Source organism: Anabrus simplex, chromosome 4 (genome assembly GCF_040414725.1).
Source record: "Anabrus simplex isolate iqAnaSimp1 chromosome 4, ASM4041472v1, whole genome shotgun sequence".
Lineage (NCBI taxonomy): Eukaryota > Metazoa > Arthropoda > Insecta > Orthoptera > Tettigoniidae > Anabrus > Anabrus simplex.
The window spans coordinates 56,728,578-56,747,325 of record NC_090268.1 but is presented as its reverse complement, the minus strand read 5'-3'; the positions used below and the strand labels follow the sequence as shown (position 1 = coordinate 56,747,325).

Below are 18,748 nucleotides of genomic sequence, written 5' to 3'. Positions count from 1 at the left end.
AACCGAAAATATTAAAATTATTGTACAGAAAGGAAACACTAGATGATTTAACATTTAGGAGTACGGTAGTATAAGTGATTAATGTGATGATTTAGGATTGTCACAGAATCTTTAAAATGTCCACTATACTTTTTTTCCAAAGTTGTGAGCTGGATTCTAAGTACGGTATTTCCCACGTGTGCTTAGGTACACTGCCTCTGCTTCCATCACGGAACTGTTTTCTGCGGGAATGCTATGTCTCTCACTATGGGATGAATATTGCAGCCAAATAGCCATACGTAGGGTGTAAAATCTGATTAATTGTTCAATTTGTGGAGACCTGCACGAAGGTGCTTAAATTGAGGTAGGCATAGGCCTACACTACTGTTCTTTACTACATTCATTCAATGACTGTACGATTTTTGCACTAATCAAGGTGATATCTTTCGCCTTTTCGCTGGGATAATCAGTAAACTCATTCATTCGGTTGGTGGAAATAGGGATATTTTACAGAACTTGGGGTGGAATCCGTGGACAGCTAAGACAGGCGTGACCTATTGTCTGTGGTTGTTTCCTTGATCTGTCCAAACTTCAAAGAGAATGGATCTGTCAGTTCGAGTTCAGTTTCGTCAGACTTTCCATGGCCTTCAACTTTCCACCTCTAAATGCTGTGCTATGCTTTTTACTTCTAAGCGTAGATTTAATTCTGAGCCATTTATTTTTGATCCATATGTCATTCCCTTTTGTTCCTCTCATAAATACCTTGGCGTAATTTTAGACCGCTCCTTATCTTGGAAACATCATATCACTTGGTTACGTAATTCCTCTGATGCGCATATTAAAATTCTCCAATCGGCTACGAGACGATCATGGGGTGCAGATCCACGTACAGCTCAGTTGTTATACTCGGCCACTATTCGCTCCAGACTCGACTACTGTGCGCACGTTATCGATACAGCGTCTGATTCTTCTCTTAACCACTTAAACACGATTCAATTTAAAGTCCTGAGAATTTGTGTTGGAGCCTTGTTGTCCACCCCTACTAATGCTCTTCTTGTTGAGACAGGTGAGCTCCTTCTTCCAATTCGTCGTAACATGATAACATGATAAATTACAGTCATTACATGAATACTCCCTTCTATCGCAAGCCCGTCGTTACAAGATGCCTGCTTTGTTGTATGCCTATCAGGTTCTCCTCTCCTATAAACATTATATCTTACGCACTCTTGCTCCTCCCTTTTATTCAGTTAACTTTGAGTGTTTATTTTTCGTATCTTCTATCATTGTCTCCCATGTATAATGTTTTTCTTGTACTATTTCGGGTGTTTCGTTGCATGGCCCTCTTAAAAAACTACGTGTTTCTCTCACAAGGGAACATCCGCAATGGTGATTTCGCCGATCGCGATGAAACTTAGCAAACACATTGAGGTACATGTAAAAACAATGCCAGCATCAATTTTAGGCGTCAACATTCATTAGCGCGTTAACTAAGGGGCCTAAAAGTTGCGACATTTCAAGTTCCGCGCGATCAGCGATGAATACCTGCTGGCCAATGCTAAGCCGGCACACACACTTCCCGTCTGGAGATACACCCTCTGCACCGCCTTTTACCCACCAAGTGGTTCTCCCCGGCACGTTCCCCTCCCTTCTCCTCGCGCTTGCGAGGAGAAATAAAACAAATAACTAAAATGCATGTTGTTATGTGTATATGTATTGACAGGAACAACGGAGAACACAGCTGTTCGTTTAAAAACAACGAGAGTGTTATCGGTAATGAAATGAAATGTCGTATGGCTTTTAGTGCCGGGATATCCCAGGACGGGTTCGGCTCGCCAAGTGCAGGTTTTTCTATTTGACACCCGTAGGCGACCTGCGCGTCGTGATGAGGATGAAATGATGATGAAGACAACACATACACCCAGCCCCCGTGCCGTAGGAATCAACCAATTAAGGTTACAATCCCCGACCCGGCCGGGAATCGAACCCGGGACCCTCTGAACCGAAGGCCAGTACGCTGACCGTTCAGCCAGCGAGTCGGACAGAGTTATCGGTATCAACATATCACAAACCTACAATTTCACATGCAGCGCAAAAGACCACGCTTCAATCTACGTTATCACGGCCTATGTCCGCAGTGTGACATCTCCCCGTGAGCGTCAAAACCTATTTGACAATGGTTGACTGCTTAACACTCACCCTCAATCGCGTCATGAAGCTGCAGCTCCCGAAAGTTCATCGGAGCTTCTTCACCGTGACTTCCGTGCTTTGCTTGAAGATGAAAAATAATTTTTGACACGCTCATTGACATTGCCCTTAAGGACTCGTCGCAAACGTTTTAATAAATATTTCATAAAATGTAAACTGCCTATACAATGTGGAAATTCCAAGGGAGAGCTATGAGGAAGGCTGATAGCTTTTTTTTTTTTCTTTTCTTCGGGGGGGCCCCCGAAGCCCGCTCCCCCCGCGTGACCAACGACTCAATCTACATGGCCTCCGACATGCTATTATTTCTAAGAAGAACAAAGAGATAGCAGGGAAGAGTGGGAAGTGATACAAGGAGTATCTGCCGGTTTCCGAGTCAGACTCGCTACCACGGCAAAGTTTGTGTTGGTTGGATAGTGTTAAGGTATGGTATTGAAGGGTCAGGGAAAAACCACATAGGCAGAAAGAAGAAAGAGCCTACATGTAAAACCTGACATCTTGTGATAGCACATGCAAGGATGTGGGCTGGAGAAAGACCAGAGGTTGTGTTAGTTAGGAACAGGTAACATGCACAAAACATAAACCAATTCCTCGCCATTCCATCGCCTGGGGATCAGTCCGTCTGGGCACTGCTGGGACTAGCGCGGTCCTTGCCGGCTGCGGAGCCATGCGTCAAGTACCACTAGGGCCTGTCGCACGACTCCACCTCCTTGGGGTACCTCGTACCCAGTCTCCGATCCCGGAGAATGAGGCCAAGCCCGCCGAGGCGGGGGCCTCCTGGAATGGGGTGGGTCATGGCGCCGGGCCTCCCTCCTCTCTGCCCGCGCCATGGCCCTGTAGACTGGGCAACTGCGGTGGGAGGCCGGGTGGCCCCCCGCGCAATTGGCGCACACCGGCGCCTCCGTAAGTGTTGCGCAGGCCGTGTAGTGGTGATCACCACCACAGCGGTTGCACTTCACTTGGAGTCCACAGCTAACTTGACGGTGGCCCCACCTCAGACAGCGGAAACACTGCAAGAGCTGCTGAGGGGGACGTTTGACTCTCACCTGACTGCCGCTACCCGCTGAGGTCCTCTCCTGATTGGCTCCTCGGTTGACTGCTGTCCTGGGAGCAGTCCTGGGTTGCGGCTTGGCGGTCCTCTCCTGGTGAGCCAGCGACGCCTTCTGCTTCCTGGTGCGGCGTCGTCTTCTTCTTCTTCCCGGGGGTTGCTTCTCGGCGGGGGAAGAGGCCTCGTCCTGGTGGCCCTCCTCCCGGCCTGGTGACCCCAGGGTAGCTGATGGTTCCGCTGCGCCGCCGTCTTCTTCCTTCTCCTGGCTGGCGGCGGCGGCGTCGGTCACTGCTAACGCTTGACTGCGTTCCCTGTCCTGTGGGGCGCACATCGAGGTCTGCAGCTCGACAGACGTGCTGTCAGGCTGGGCCTGGACAGCAACCTCAGAACGCCAGGGGGCGTCCTCCTCCACAGAAGTCGCACAGTCGCGACGCCAGAGGGCGTCATGCCCCACCTCCGTGGTGGCGTCGCTGGTCGCCGGCTGGGTGGCCAGGACTAGGTCGGTATTAACCGCCCTATTCCTTAGCCTCCTCGGCGTCTCCCTGGTCTCCGTCGCGGCCCTGACTGCGCCGGTGTTCATCCCTGGCACTCCGTCCCTCCCTGGTAGACGGATGACCTGGAACAGAGAAGAAAGTTCCCTCTCTGCGTCGCGCATCCGCTCCTGGTCGTGATGCCTGATGATGAGGCCTCCTGGTAGGAAGCTCTCGACGGCCATGGTTGTCGAGATGATCCTGCCTCCTCGGCGAGGGCGCCGCATTCTGTCCAGGACGAGGCCCCGTTCAGAAGTTACAGGGCGCCCCGGCCTGTAGTACACGAGCAGCGCTTCGTGCGCCGGGTCGGTGTAGCCTTCGGAGAAGAAGAAGCCGTTAGGGGGGTCACACCCGTCCCTGTAAGGCTCCGTCTCCACCTCGATCTCCGGGTCCTCCTGTGGCAGCTCCGGCTCGGGTGCCGGGGTCTCCGGCACAGGTTCCAGCGTCTGCGGCTCCGTGTTGCTCTCCGGTGTCGGTGTCATGCCGGTGAAGAGATCTCGGAGCAAGTGCCCGATCGCCACCGCCCGTTCCTGGGTCGTCATCGTATCCGCCTGGTTGTCCATCCTGGTCCTCCTGTAACAAACTCTGAAAGAGAAAGAGCGAGCACTGAGAAGTGCTCAGCTCAGACAATGCTCTTTCGAAGATGTACTAACAAGTACAGCTGCCTGACTAGTACTGGGAAAGTACAGAGCGCCTGGCAAGGAGAGAGAGAGCGAGCGGGAGGAACACGTCCTTCCACTACGGCTGTCGAACTCGTCCTTAAGGCTGATAGCGTACGCAGTGTAGCACAGGTTCTGTTCGACAGATAAGCAGACGGCAGCGCGGGGAGAGGGAAACGAGCGGTGCTGACCCAGGCGGGGCGGAGGGGAGGAGGAGCAGAGGTGTAGCACAAAGCAGTGTTCCGGTTAAGCATTGGTCAGGAGGAATTCATTGCTGTTCGCACGGAACTTGAAATGTCGCAACTTTTAGGCCCCTTAGTTAACGCGCTAATGAATGTTGGCGCCTAAAATTGATGCTGGCATTGTTTTTACATGTACCTTAATGTGTTTGCTAAATTTCATCGCGATCGGCGACTTCACCATTGTGGATGTTCCCTTGTCAGTGATCCTGGCCTCAATATATTATATACAGATGGTGCAAAAACTCTTTCGGTGTTGGTGCGGCGTTCTATATTGCTGATACGCACGTTGGTGAACTATATCGTTTACCTAGTGAATTTTCTATTTACACTGCGGAACTCTTTGCTATTCGCCAAGCACTCCTGTATATTAAGCATCATTATATACCTCAAGCTGCTATTTATACGGATTCTCTCAGCGCCCTCCAATCATTAATGTCCTCTCATTTCTCTTTCAGTTGATATTTGTATCATGTTAAAAGTCTTATTTATACCCTGCGTCACTCTGGGGTTGATCTCACCTTTGTTTGTGTCCATAGCCATACTGGTATCTATGGGAATGAACAAGCTGATTTGTTCGCTAAGCGAGCTGCTCGTGAAGGGAATTCCCAACTTCAACTCGCTGTTCTTCTGCCCGTTTTTTACCCTCTACTTAAAAATTCTGCCTATCGTCAGTGGCAAGAGGACTGGAACCATTCTGCCTCTTATAAAGGTCGCTTTTACTACAATATCCAGCCTTTTATTCCTCCCCATCCTTGGTATCTTAAGGATAATTATTCTCGCCGTCATATTACAAACATTATTCGCCTTCGCTTTAATCATACCCTCACTCCTCTGTATAGGCTAAACATCGATTTCATCTCTCCACCCATTCCTCCTGTATATGTGGTACACCGACTGCTGATGCAAATCATTTATTCTTTCAATGCCCTGTGTTTGATTCTTTTCGTCCGGCTCTTCTTTCTCGTCTTGTCAGTCTCCATAAAACTCTCCCCACCAATGTCTCCTGTTTGCTTACTGACATGTCTCCTGCATGCCTTTACTGGCAGGACTTAGTGTTTACAGTGCCCTATGTCTTCTGGTATGGGCTAGAGCAATTTTGTTACTTGTCTCTGTCTTTTCCTTTGCTTTCACAATATGAAAGTTACAGGTATGAGCGATGCTGGTAATGCCATTCCTTCTGCAGCCAGTCCCTGCTATGAATGGTATGAAAATGTTGCTCACAGGGTCGGTTGGTGCATGCATTTCAGTGGACTTGGCAGACTGATATGTAATAGCAACTTCTGGCTCGGTGAGGAAAGCAACGGGAAATTATCTCACTCCTAATTTTCCTAGTACGCCTCTTCAGTGATGCCTAGGCCATCTATGACAGCTGATGGCAGAGCTGTTGAGGATCCAACCAGCCTTAGGGCTGAAGACTGTACATACATACATACATACATACATACATACATACATACATACATACATACATATCTGGATGATGATCGTATTTCTTTGTAAACTTCTGTATTTTTCATCTTGGCACGGTTATAGTACGCGAACCTTTTCTTAATCCCAAAGTTTCCATTCAGCACTAGGGAGCTCAGGGATCAAGAAAAGGTTCGCGTACTATACATACTCCTGCTTCCACTGTGTTCGATTCTGCGCACTTCCTCTGTTTGTCTTTTGTCGCTTATGCTGTGTGACTAGAAAAAGGTGTTCAACTCTGTTCTCGCACCCTTCGTCGTGTATATAATTGCGTGTGATTGTGCATAATCAGTGTTATTTCACAATTATACATTTTGTGACTGGGTGAAATAATCGAGCCCATAACTTCTCCAACAACAACAACAACAGTTTCGTCTGACGGCGGTGGTCAAGGCAAGTCAAGGGGCCTATTCCACAAAAGTATGGTCTTGTACATTACAAGTTACTAGTGTGGGTTCTTGTAATGTATGGAGTTGTACATTTCTGTTCCACAAAAGATTGATAGTCTCTTGTATATTACCAGTGAATTGTTACAAGTTTTACAAGTGACGACATATCAATAAACATACTACGTCATAGCATGAATCAGCTGTTTATCTTCGTATTCCATTCGTTGAATTAGGTTATGCTTGCCTCATTTATCGTAATATCGTATTTTACGGTAACTTATGCAGCAAAGATTGAAAGAACTAATATTCCTGTGAATTTCTTAATGCTACGATGTTATTTTTCAGTTTATTTCTTTGATGATAGGAAATTATTCCGTTATTATCACCCATTCTGTTCTTCCGCGATCCTCGCGTATGTTCTACGAGAGTCTAACATACCTACCTTGGTCTGTCATTAGGAATCAGATGCCGCTAATAACGATATTCGGCCGCCAAACTTAATTGTTACGAAATTGCAAACTCTGCATGAATTGTTAAAATGATGTCAAGAGAAACAAAGTTATTCATTTTGAAGGAAATAGAAGGTAGGAAAGATATTCGTTTCGGTCGATTCAGCGAGAGTCTGAAAAAACAAGACAAAATAAATGGTTGGATGGAAATATTTGACTTGAGAAAAGCTCATGGAGCTTTTGAGGGGAAAAGTTGGACGTATGTAAGAGATATTCTGCTCATTAATGATTCCAGGAATGTCCTTCTTGGAATATGTATTTTTCAGTATTTTCAGGCCAACAAACAATTTGAGGAAATTTTATATCATTTATTGCAGCTACCACAGAGCGAAGATTTTGCCATCCCAAGCATATCTGCAGTACCATGGTACTGACCACCATTTCCTAGCCAATGTAATGTTGTTTAGCAGAGAGAGATTTATTTCTGTTCGTAGGATATTTTAACCTATGGCCAATATCTATCAAAAGGTCTTCCACTTGTATTGTGCTTAACCTAAAACGTTCATTGCATTCAAATACAGTGTTAAACTGGAAGTTTATTCTTTCCCTGTACAGATGATAGTTTTCATTTTCATCACCATCACTATCACTACTGCTAGACCACATATTTATCAAAATGTATCCAAAATAAGCGTATTTAAATAGCACTAGTACATTTATATATTATTGTCCTTTCACTGGTAGAGAATTCTTCTCAATTCGCTAGTAAGTTACAAGTACTAGTACTTTTGTGGAACACGCCTATAAAAATTCACTAGTAATTTGTAAGTATGGAGTAGTAAAGTACAACTGTAGAAAATTCTTTTGTGGAACAGAAACTCTGGTATTTGTACAAGTTACTAGAGAATTTACTTGTAATGTACAAGACCATACTTTTGTGGAATAGGCCCAAGGTCTTTTTTTTTTTTTTTTTTTTTTTTTTTTTTGTGTTGATAGCTCTTTGGTGCGAGTCCCGTGGCGAACACAAGGCCACTCTACTCATCTGTATCAGCGGAAAGTGAAAGGCTCACATCAGCACCTGGACCGAGCACCACCGTCCTATAAGAGGATCGAGACGGCGGTGAGGTCAAGACTATAATCTTCGACCAAGAACATCGACCCATAATTAGTTGAATAGGTCGATAATCGACCTGCGTGATAGAATCAGAGAGAGAGCCTACTTTAGAAAAGTTTCGACAGGTCGTTTGTTATTCCGGGAAACGGTGAGCAATCACATAAAATATTTATCTTTGGCCTCTACAAACATGACTTGCACTTTGGAACTATATCAAGGATTTAAATAAATGATTGTCATGCGGGTGACGTGACTTCACAATTTTCGTAGGTTTGTTGTGCGTTGGGATCTGCTGTGAACAGGTGAGATTTTGTTGCGTAGATGATTCGTGTGAATTAACATGATACGAACATCTTGACATCCAGAAGTTACATTAGCATTCAGAATTTGTTTTGCCTGTTGAGAATGCTAATGATTCACTGTGACAAACGAATTTCTCGTCAACATTAATATTAATATTTTTAAGTAATGTGTTTGCGACTTCTTGATTATTTTCGTAGCTACAAGTTTGTAGGTAGCGGTTATGGGCTTGCAACTTTGAGCTTACATTCGGGAGATAGTGGGTTCGAACCCCACTGTCGGTAGCCCAAAGATGGCTTCCCATTTTCACACCAGGCAAATGCTGGGGTTGTACCTTAATTGAGGCCACGGCCGCTTCCTTCCCAGTCCTAGCGCTTTCCTATCCCATCGTGACCATAAGACATATCTGTGTCAATGCGGTGTAAAGCAACTTGTAAAAAAAAAAAAAAAAAAAAAAAAAAAGTTCGTAGGTTCAGTAGCTCTTGACTCGTGTGTTTTTAACGTCGGATATATTTTGAGGAAGTGTGTCTCAGGTAGAATATTACTCGGAAACAATAACTCAGCTTGACATGTGTTTGTAAGCTCTGGGAGTTCAATCAATCAATCAATACTGATCTGCATTTAGGGCAGTCGCCCAGGTGGCAGATTCCCTATCTGTTGCTTTCCTAGCCTTTTCCGAAATGATTTCAAAGAAATTGGAAATTTATTGAACATCTCCCTTGGTAAGTTATTCCAATCCCTAACTCCCCTTCCTATAAATGAATATTTGCCCCAGTTTGTCCTCTTGAATTCCAACTTTATCTTCATATTGTGATCTTTCCTACTTTTATAAATGCCATTCAAACCTATTCGTCTACTAATGTCATTCCACGCCATCTCTCCGCTGACAGCTCGGAACATACCACTTACAAGTAACAACTCTCATTATTGTTCCGTATTGAAGATGACGTTAGGCATAGATATCAAGGATAATTTAATAAAAAACCACCTGTTCAATACTTTCCACGTTTAATGTGGTTATTATCTACATGATTTTATGTAGACTTATTTGGTCAGGTACATGTTTCACCCATTATTTTGGGCATCTTCAGCCTGTAAACAACCTTTAGGTCAAGGTTTGGGACCTTGTTAACCAGTATAAACATACCAATATATACACTATATACAACATATACATTATATACAATATATACAAACATGAGTCAATACAGTTAAGTTTTTTGGTCCTAATCTATCTAATATGGAAAATGTCCAAAACTAAAATGGATCTTCTTTTCGGTGAAGAGGATTGCATATCGGGGTTTATGTGACCCCTATATCATACATCCTTTCAATCTTGACCAACCTACAATCAGTTCAAATCTTTACTTATTGTTGACGACACATCCTGTCACCAGACACGATACGTCAAGAACTCAATATGATATAGGGGTCACATAAACCCCGATATGCAATCCTCTTCACCGAAAAGAAGATCCATTTTAGTTTTGGACATTTTCCATATTAGATAGATTAGGACCAAAAAACTTAACTGTATTGACTCATGTTTGTATATATTGTATATAATGTATATGTTGTATATAGTGTATATATTGGTATGTTTATATTGGTTAACAAGGTCCCAAACCTTGACCTAAAGGTTGTTTACAGGCTGAACATGCCCAAAATAATGGGTGAAACATGTACCTGACCAAATAAGTCTACATAAAATCATGTAGATAATAACCACATTAAACGTGGAAAGTATTGAATAGGTGTTTTTTTATTAAATTATCCTTGATATCTATGCCTAACATACCACTTAGTCGAGCAGCTCTTCTTCTTTCTCTCAATTCTTCCCAACACAAACATTGCAACATTTTTGTAACGCTACTCTTTTGCCGGAAATCACCCAGAACAAATCGAGCTGCTTTTCTTTTTTTTTTTTCCAGTTCTTGAATCAGGTAATCCTGGTGAGGGTCCCATACACTGGAACCATACTCTAGTTGGGGTCTTACCAGAGACTTATATGCACTCTCCTTTACATCCTTACTACAACCCCTAAACACCCTCATAACCATGTGCAGAGATCGGTACCCTTTATTTACAATCCCATTTATGTGATTACCCCAGTGAAGATCTTTCCTTATATTAACACCTAGATACTTACAATGATCCCCAAAAGGAACTTTCACCCCATCAACACAGTAATTAAAACTCAGAGGACTTTTCCTATTTGTGAAACTCACAACCCGACTTTTAACCCCGTTTATCAACATACCATTGCCTGCTGTCCATCTCACAATATTTTCGAGGTCACGTTGCAGTTGCTCACAATCTTGTAACTTATTTATCACTCTATAGAGAATAACATCATCCGCAAAAAGCCTTACCTCTGATTCCACTCCTTTACTCATATCATTTATATATATAAGAAAACATAAAGGTCCGATAACACTGCCCTGAGGAACTCCCTTCTCAACTATTACAGGGTCAGACAAAGCTTCACCTACTCTAACTCACTGAGATCTATTTTCTAGAAATATAGCAAGCCATTCAGTCACTCAGAGCATTAATTATATTAGACATGTTTGCAAAATGACTAACTGGTTTGATAGAAGGCAGTTCGGGTTTAGGAAAGGTTATTCCAATGAAACTCAACTTGTAGGACTTCAGCAAGACATACTATATACATCTTTTAGACTAACGAGATCAAAAGGAATATTGGTATTGCCCTATCCAAGGCTTTCGATAGGATAAATCATGGGCTACTGACGAAAATGGGGGCTATTGTACTGGATAAGTGTGGTTGAATGGGTGACTAAATCTCTACAAAATAGAACTCTGAGAATTACTGTAAGTGAAGTGTTGTCTGATCGTGTAATGATTAAGAGAGGGATCCTACAGAGCAGTATGACAACCTTAATTTTCTTATATAGACCTATGTAAATGATACGAGTAAAGAACTGGATGATGCAGATGATGATGTGAGCTGCCACAAAGAGACCTAGACAATGTTGTGAGGTGGACAGCAGACATTGGGATGAAAAGTCAATGCGAAATTTTACCAAGAAGAAAAATCCTTTTGATTTTAATTACTGTGTTGGTGGGGTGACAGTACCTGATGGGGATCACTGTAAGTAGGTACCCAGGTGTTAATATAAGGAATGATCTTCATTGAGGAATTCACATGAGCAGGGTCGTAAAGAAAGGTTATAGATCTCCTCATATTGCTATGAGGGTATTTAAGGGTTGTATTAAGAATGTACAGGAGAGGGTATTTAACTCTCTGGTACAGTAGGGTAGCCAGAATCGACCGATCGGGCAGGGGTTATAGTTTCAAAATTATGATAGAACGTGATGAAGGTGCTTGTGTGTGCATGCACAAGTGTCAAAATCTTACATTCAAATAGGCCGAATGGAAAATTCTAGTTCCCATGGAGGGAATTGGATATTTTTCAACAATAGAGCTTGTCAAAAACACATCAGATGTAGGGCTTTTCAGGCGTTTGCTCTATTAACCAGCGTTTCGTCTTAGGTCTGACACTAGACTCATCAGAGTGGGATGTGTCAGACCCTACCCACTGACACTGGGGTGTATGCAGGTGAACCTATCAGAAGCCCAATATAAGAGGCACAGTCTGATAACTGCATACGGGAGATAAAACTCCACAATGGAATTACTGCCCGCCTAGCAATTCTGAATGGAAAATTCTAGTTCCCATGGAGGGAATTAGATATTTTTCACCAATGGAGCTTGTCAAAAACAGATCAGATGTAAGGCTTTTCAGGCGTTTGCTCTATTAACCAGCGTTTTGTCTTAGGTCTGACACTAGACTCATCAGAGTGGGATGTGTCAGACCCTACCCACTGACGCTGGGGTGTATGCAGGTGAACCTTTCAGAAGCCCAATATAAGAGGCACAGTCTGATAACTGCATACGGGAGATAAAACTCCACAATGTAATTATTGCCCGCCTAGCAATTCCAAATGAAAAATTCTAGTTCCCATGGAGGGAATTAGATATTTTTCACCAATAGAGCTTGTCAAAAACATATCAAATGTAAAGCTTTTCAGGCATTTGCTCTATTAACCAGCGTTTTGTCTTAGGTCTGACACTAGACTCATCAGAGTGGGATGTGTGAGACCCTATCCACTGACACTGGGGTGTATGCAGGTGAACCTTTCAGAAGCCCAATATAAGAGGCACAGTCTGATAACTGCATACGGGAGATAAAACTCCACAATGGAATTATTGGAATTATTATAATTCCCTCCATGGGAACTAGAATGTTCCATTCGGAATTACTAGGCGGGGAAATAGTAGGTACGAACCCCACTGTCGGCATTCCTGAAGATGGTTTTCCGTGGTTACCCATTTTCACCCCAGGCAAATGCTGGGGCTGTACCTTAATTAAGACCACGGCTGCTTCCTTCCCACTCCCAGTTATTCCCTGTCCCATCATCGCCATAAGACCTATCTGTGTCGGTGCAAAAAAAAAACAACACCTGAAGTGGTATGGCAGGTCTCTTAGAGAGCTCTTATTTGCGAAGGTTTCGAAATTTACATTGTAAGAGAAGCTAACCAAGCCAAGCACATTTAAAAAATTCACCCTTATTTGTACTACTTAATTTCTGAACTGTATTCCACACTTCTTGCAGGAGGTTACTCTGACTTAAAGGTCTGGAATGTGGGTTAGAATATTCTTACTTGTAATAAATTCTCTAAGTTCACGCAGCATCTTAATAATAAATAATGTTATTTGCTGTACGCCCCACTAACTACTCTTTTACGGTTTTTGGAGACGCTGAGGTGCCGGAATTTAGTCCCGCAGGAGTTCTTTTGCGTGCCAGTAAATCTACCAACACGAGACTGACGTATTTGAGCACCTTCAAGTACCACCGGACTGAGCCAAGATCGAACCTGCCAAGTTGGGGTCAGAAGGCCAGCGCCTCAACCGTCTGAGCCACTCAGCCCGGCACGCAGCATCTTGGCCACTCCAGACATTTTTAGTAGGTTATTATATACCAATAAAAAATGTCTTACAGAATACACTTTAATTCAATTCCTTTTTGCTCAATCAAATCATTAACATACATTTAATGCCAAATGCACAACAATAATAATACAATTACAAATATAGTTACAGGAAAGGCGTTCACGTAAACGAAAATGACATCGCGGAAAATTAAAAGAGAACTAGCCAGCCCATTAAAAGCTCATTAGACATCTAAATGGTTTCCAAAAACAATTTAAATTATGATAACAACAACAATGAAAATTGTAGCATCATTTTAATGAACTCAAATGACAAGTAACAAACTGCAACCTCACATAACTTACATAGGCTAAACGAAATTAAATTTCCACAATAGAAGTGGGGGGGGGGGGAGAGAAGATGATGATAATAATAATACTGCAAGGACAGTTCCAAAAGAGTTGATTTAAGCGGAAAAGGACATAACGGAAAATTACCGGTATAATAGGCAGCCCAATAAATGCTCAGTAAGAATCCCTGCATAATTTAAAAATCATTTTAAATATGATGATGATGATAATAATAACAGTAATAATAATAATAATAATAATAATAATAATAATAATAATAATAATAATAATAAGGGGATCACTAAAAATAAAACACCTAAATGTAAGTACAGCATGTAATTGATCTAGACAGACCGCGGGTGTGGCATTAAGAAAGGTCAACGGGTGAGTTAGCCGTGCGGTTAGGGGCGTGCAGCTGTGAGCTTGCATTTGGGAGATAGTGGGTTCGAACCCCATTGTCGGCTGCCCTGAAGATGGTTTTCCATGGTTTCCCATTTTCGCACCAGGCAAATGTTGGGGCTGTACCTTAATTAAGACTACGGCCGCTTCCTTCCTACTTCCTAGTGCTTTTCTATCCCATCGTCTCCTTAAGACCTATCTGTATCGGTGTGAAGTAGAGCAAATTGTAAAAAATAAAATAAAATAAAAATACAAAAAAGGAAGATCAGCGGACTGACAGGCCAGTTGGACTCATGCCAACAACAAAGTACTGGTTTTGCAATGACTTTCGTTCTATGTTAGATTGGAGAGAAGTGTAGACTTCATTAAGATCAGTTTCAAATTGCAAGTAGTTAAGGATTTAAGTAGAATTAAACATATGCTATTATACGTTTCTAAATATTTTTGAGTGATTTGATAGAATCTGATGTTCTTTCAAGATTGAAACATATCATTGTATTTTAATTTTCAGTTATCATATGTTTTCTTTTTTCAGGCGTTTGTACATTTATGTATTCAAAATAAGTTTTAGCAGACTGAAGAACTTGACTTACTTGACTCATTTCCTGTTGCTCCCTCTGGAGCATATGGCCTTGGCGAAATTTCTCCACACAGTATGTTTTCTGGCCATTTTCTTAACTTCACTCCAGGTCTTGTCAACCTCTGCGATTTCCTTTTTGATTGTCCTCTTCCAGGTCTTTGTGGGCCGACCCTACTTTCTGGTGCCTTGAGGGTTCCAGTCCAGCTCTGCCCTCTCAACAGCTCCATCCAGCTTCCTTAATGAGTGCCCATTCCAGCACCATTTTCTCTCCTTGATCTGGATGTCAATTGGCTGCTGATTGGTCATGGTCCAGAGATCTTCATTTGAGATTATGTCCAGCCACCTCACATTTGTTATGTAACGCAGACATCTATTATTGAACACCTGCAGCTGGTTATTGATCTGTTTTGTAACTTTCCATGTTTCACAGCCGTAAAGAAGAATCAAATTTACATTGCTGTTGAAGAGGCGAAGCTTAGTCTTCCTGGAGATGTTTCTGTTCTTCCACATGGGGTAGAGCTGGACAAACGCACCATTTGTCTTCCAGATACGGCTTTGAACATCTTCTGCTCCCCCATCCGTTGTAACTATACTTCCAAGGTAGAGGAAGGACTCAACTCGCTCAGTTTTCTTTCCATTTACTGTCAAGCTGGTCATGACATCCGAATTAATTCTCATCTCTTTAGTTTTGTTTGTGTTGATCATGAGACCTGCATGTTCCACTTCTTTCTGCAACCTACTCATTTTGTCTTCTATCTCCCAGTACTGCTGTGCCATAAGGCAAATATCGTCTGCGAAGTCGAGATCTTCAAGCGTGTCTCTCATCCCCATTGAACACCCCTCTTCTGTCCTCCCATTACCTTCTTCATCACACTATCTAGGACCAGCAGGAACAGAGTGGGAGAAAGAATGCACCCCTATCTCACTCCAGACTTAACATTTATCTTTTCTGTTAGTTTCCCTTCATGAAGAACCTGACACTCATATCCCTCATACATCTCGTACATTAAAATCTGAGATGAACTATGTGTCAAATGTCAATTGTGTGTTTGTACCTTTGTTTTTATGTCAGTTCTGTGTTGTACATTTGTTTAGTTATTAGATGTATTACATTAAGGCTGAAGATGTCCAGCCAAGGCCGAAACTAGTCCCTAGTTTAGTAATGTAATTCAATAATATTGCATATTATAGTATTGAAAAGGTGGACCATTAAGACATTAATTTAATAATTATTATTGTGATCACAATTCAGTACAGATCAAAACCATGAGGTTTACAGTATATCCTATGAGGTAGAGATTTACCGTAATGGTGGATAATTTGAAAGAAGATTGACAACCTGGTATTTTTTCGCTGTTTGACACTACGTACAAATATAACATAGATCAAACATAGCAAATCAAGGGGCCACTAGAATGGGTAAAACGTTAATATTTGGTGATTAAAAGAGATGTTTACATCGCAGATAACATGACAAGAAAATGACAATATGAGATATATCTGACTAGTAACCAAACCATTGCTCTGGATTGGTTAGGTCCAGCTAGTGAGAAGACCATTGGGTTGGATTGGTTAGGTCAAGCTAGTGACAAGACTATCAGATTGCGGGTAAGCAAGGGGTGTCTGGGGGAGTAAACCCCCATGTTAGGGCTGCAAAGTGGCTAATAGGCTTCTAGCATCCCCTGGGATAGTATGGGCTTGTGACAAGACTGTTACAGTCCACCGGAAACCACTGATAGTGACAGGTTAGGTTTTGATGTACCAAAACCACTGATAATGACAGGTTAGACTGTGATCCACCAAAAAACCACTGATAGTGACAGGTTAGGCTGTGATCCACTGTAAACCACTGATAGTGTTAGTTTCGGTTAGGTGCAACAGAATTTCTAATTGACTGACTTGTCATTGAAACCCTTGAAATCACTGTTGGTGACAGTGATTGAAAGCAATAAACATAAAAATGGAATCAGTTATTGATCATATCAAGGTTTCGTCAGGTAGAAACACCAGGAACTACTGAGCCAACACCATACGTACATAATTAATGAATGTAGGTTTTCCTGGCTCATTGTATTAACGTTAAGAAATAAATGAATACTGGATTAAAGTCACTATATTTATTTAATGAAGCCGAGCTTTCAGCCAAATTGCATTGGCCTTCATCAGGGCATGTTAAATTCTGCTTCTGACAGTGAGCAAAGAAATTCAAAGGAACGTGGAAGTCGTGATGGTACTATGCGCGGCCTACCCCACTAATTGGACTCATGCATCGTCGTGCTGTGATTCACCGCCCTCTATCGACAGTTTTGTAAGTGCGTCCCGCTGCTCCATGGTGGTGTTATGCATGTATTTCTGCAGTACAGGTCTCCATGTATTTGATAACTTGAAGCTGTCTTCCCTGTTGATGTTATTTGGGCGCAGCTCTATCTCTATGGCTTCCCTTACCAATCGAGCATAGAAGTCTTTTGCGCGATGACCTTCGCCTGGTCAAAGAGGATTTCATGGTCTGTACGGTAGAAATGTTCTGCTATGGTAGACTGGCTTATGGCATTCTCCGTGGAGGATGAAAGAGGGACATTCTTTACCGACGAGCAACCGGTGCCACAGCCACATGGAACTTCATACACGCCCGGTGTTTCAAGATGTGGTTTTTCTTTGTATGGTCGAAACAGGGATTTGAGCTTCTGGTCTGTGGTGAAAACTGGAAATCAGTAAAATAAGACATTAATTTATGGTACTCACTGTTCTTTAAGGAAAAGAAATATGCAGTCAACTATACTTGCGTGAACTTAGTTTTTTTACTATTATTGGCCTATTTTTTACTAGCGTAGTATACAGTCACACACAAACACACACACGGACAGAATGTTAAACAGCGACTCATTGATCTGATGAACGATGACAGGCAGGATGTCTAACATCACCAATGCATATTCTGGGCGATTTCTGTTTAAAAACACTGAATTTCTCTGTACTGTAATTCTGACATTTTTGTTGAGTATATATGTGGCTGAAATAAAGGTTGATAAGCTACAGGGCCTCCTTTTTTATAGGTGGAATGTGTCGTGATAATGAAACTCGTGATTTAGATTTTGTGTACTTTTTACCATTTTTTTAATTTTTAAAGTTATGTTGATTGCAATTCTGTCACATACAACAGCGACATCTTCCGTGGTAAATACAAAGTACTTCGCAATGCCATCTGTCTTAATGGTAATGTACTATGTATCCACATAGCCTATATATATGTATGGCTTTGAAAACATTACTTGCCAAGTGACTTGTTAGGGAAGCGGTAAAGCTATGAGACTACAGTCTCTGCAATTTGCACTCCCTTGTGTAGCGACTCGTTAAGTTCTTCAGTCTGTTGACACCTGTTTCCTGCAACACCCACTGGTACATACAATTCATGACCTAGCCAGGTTGTGCGATACTGGCGCAGAATCATTTTCGCATGGCTCCCAAGCCACTTGCTGATGAAGTGGTACTTTTGCCTCCTATACCTCTAGCTGCGTTGAACCATCTTACGTCTAGGGAATTGGAGTGGCTAGCTATCCAAACTCCCGAAAGCTGAGATAAATCTTGGGAGGCTACTACCATGTGACGGTCCTCTATCCAGCCTTCACGGAGTGAGGCCGTAGTTTTGTGTAGGCTGACGATAGGTCATGGAAGGCCTACAGTAAGTTAGAATTTATGTAAATTTGAAGTGTTCTGTTACTCAGGGAACTGAAGTTTCCTTTTGATGCGTTAGTGACCTTTTCAGCTTAATGAATTAATTTTATTTAAAAATTTTTATTCACTTTCAAATTTTTGTGTATAATGAATACATTTTAAAATTTCAATTTGTGTTTTCATTTAATTTGTTTGGAAAGCATTATTATTTAGTTGTACTTCCTCTTGAAACAAAAATCACCACCACTTTTCTGCAGATATGCTTCTAAATATCGCTCTGTATGCTGCTCCATTTCTTTGTATTGCATTTGGTAGTGCTAGAATTACCTTGTTGAGTTCTTGGAACATTTAGTCTAGCGAGTTTCTCACTAATATGACATTGCCCTCAGACAAAAGTGCTCTTTCTTCAT

General features: G+C 42.3%; 1 protein-coding gene across 6 annotated transcripts in view; it reads left to right on the top strand.

The window, feature by feature from the left end:
* Positions 1–18,748, top strand: part of Gtpx (Glutathione peroxidase homolog with thioredoxin peroxidase activity) — an 84,005-nt gene that overhangs the window by 26,185 nt on the left and 39,072 nt on the right. For 2 of the 6 annotated variants that reach the window (XM_067145070.2, XM_067145066.2), the window contains exon 1: positions 8,234–8,381. The exons of 2 other annotated variants lie outside the window; for them this stretch is intronic. The gene's annotated coding sequence lies outside the window, so the exon portion shown is untranslated. 2 more of the 6 variants (XM_067145068.2, XM_067145071.2) reach the window with 2 other exon arrangements.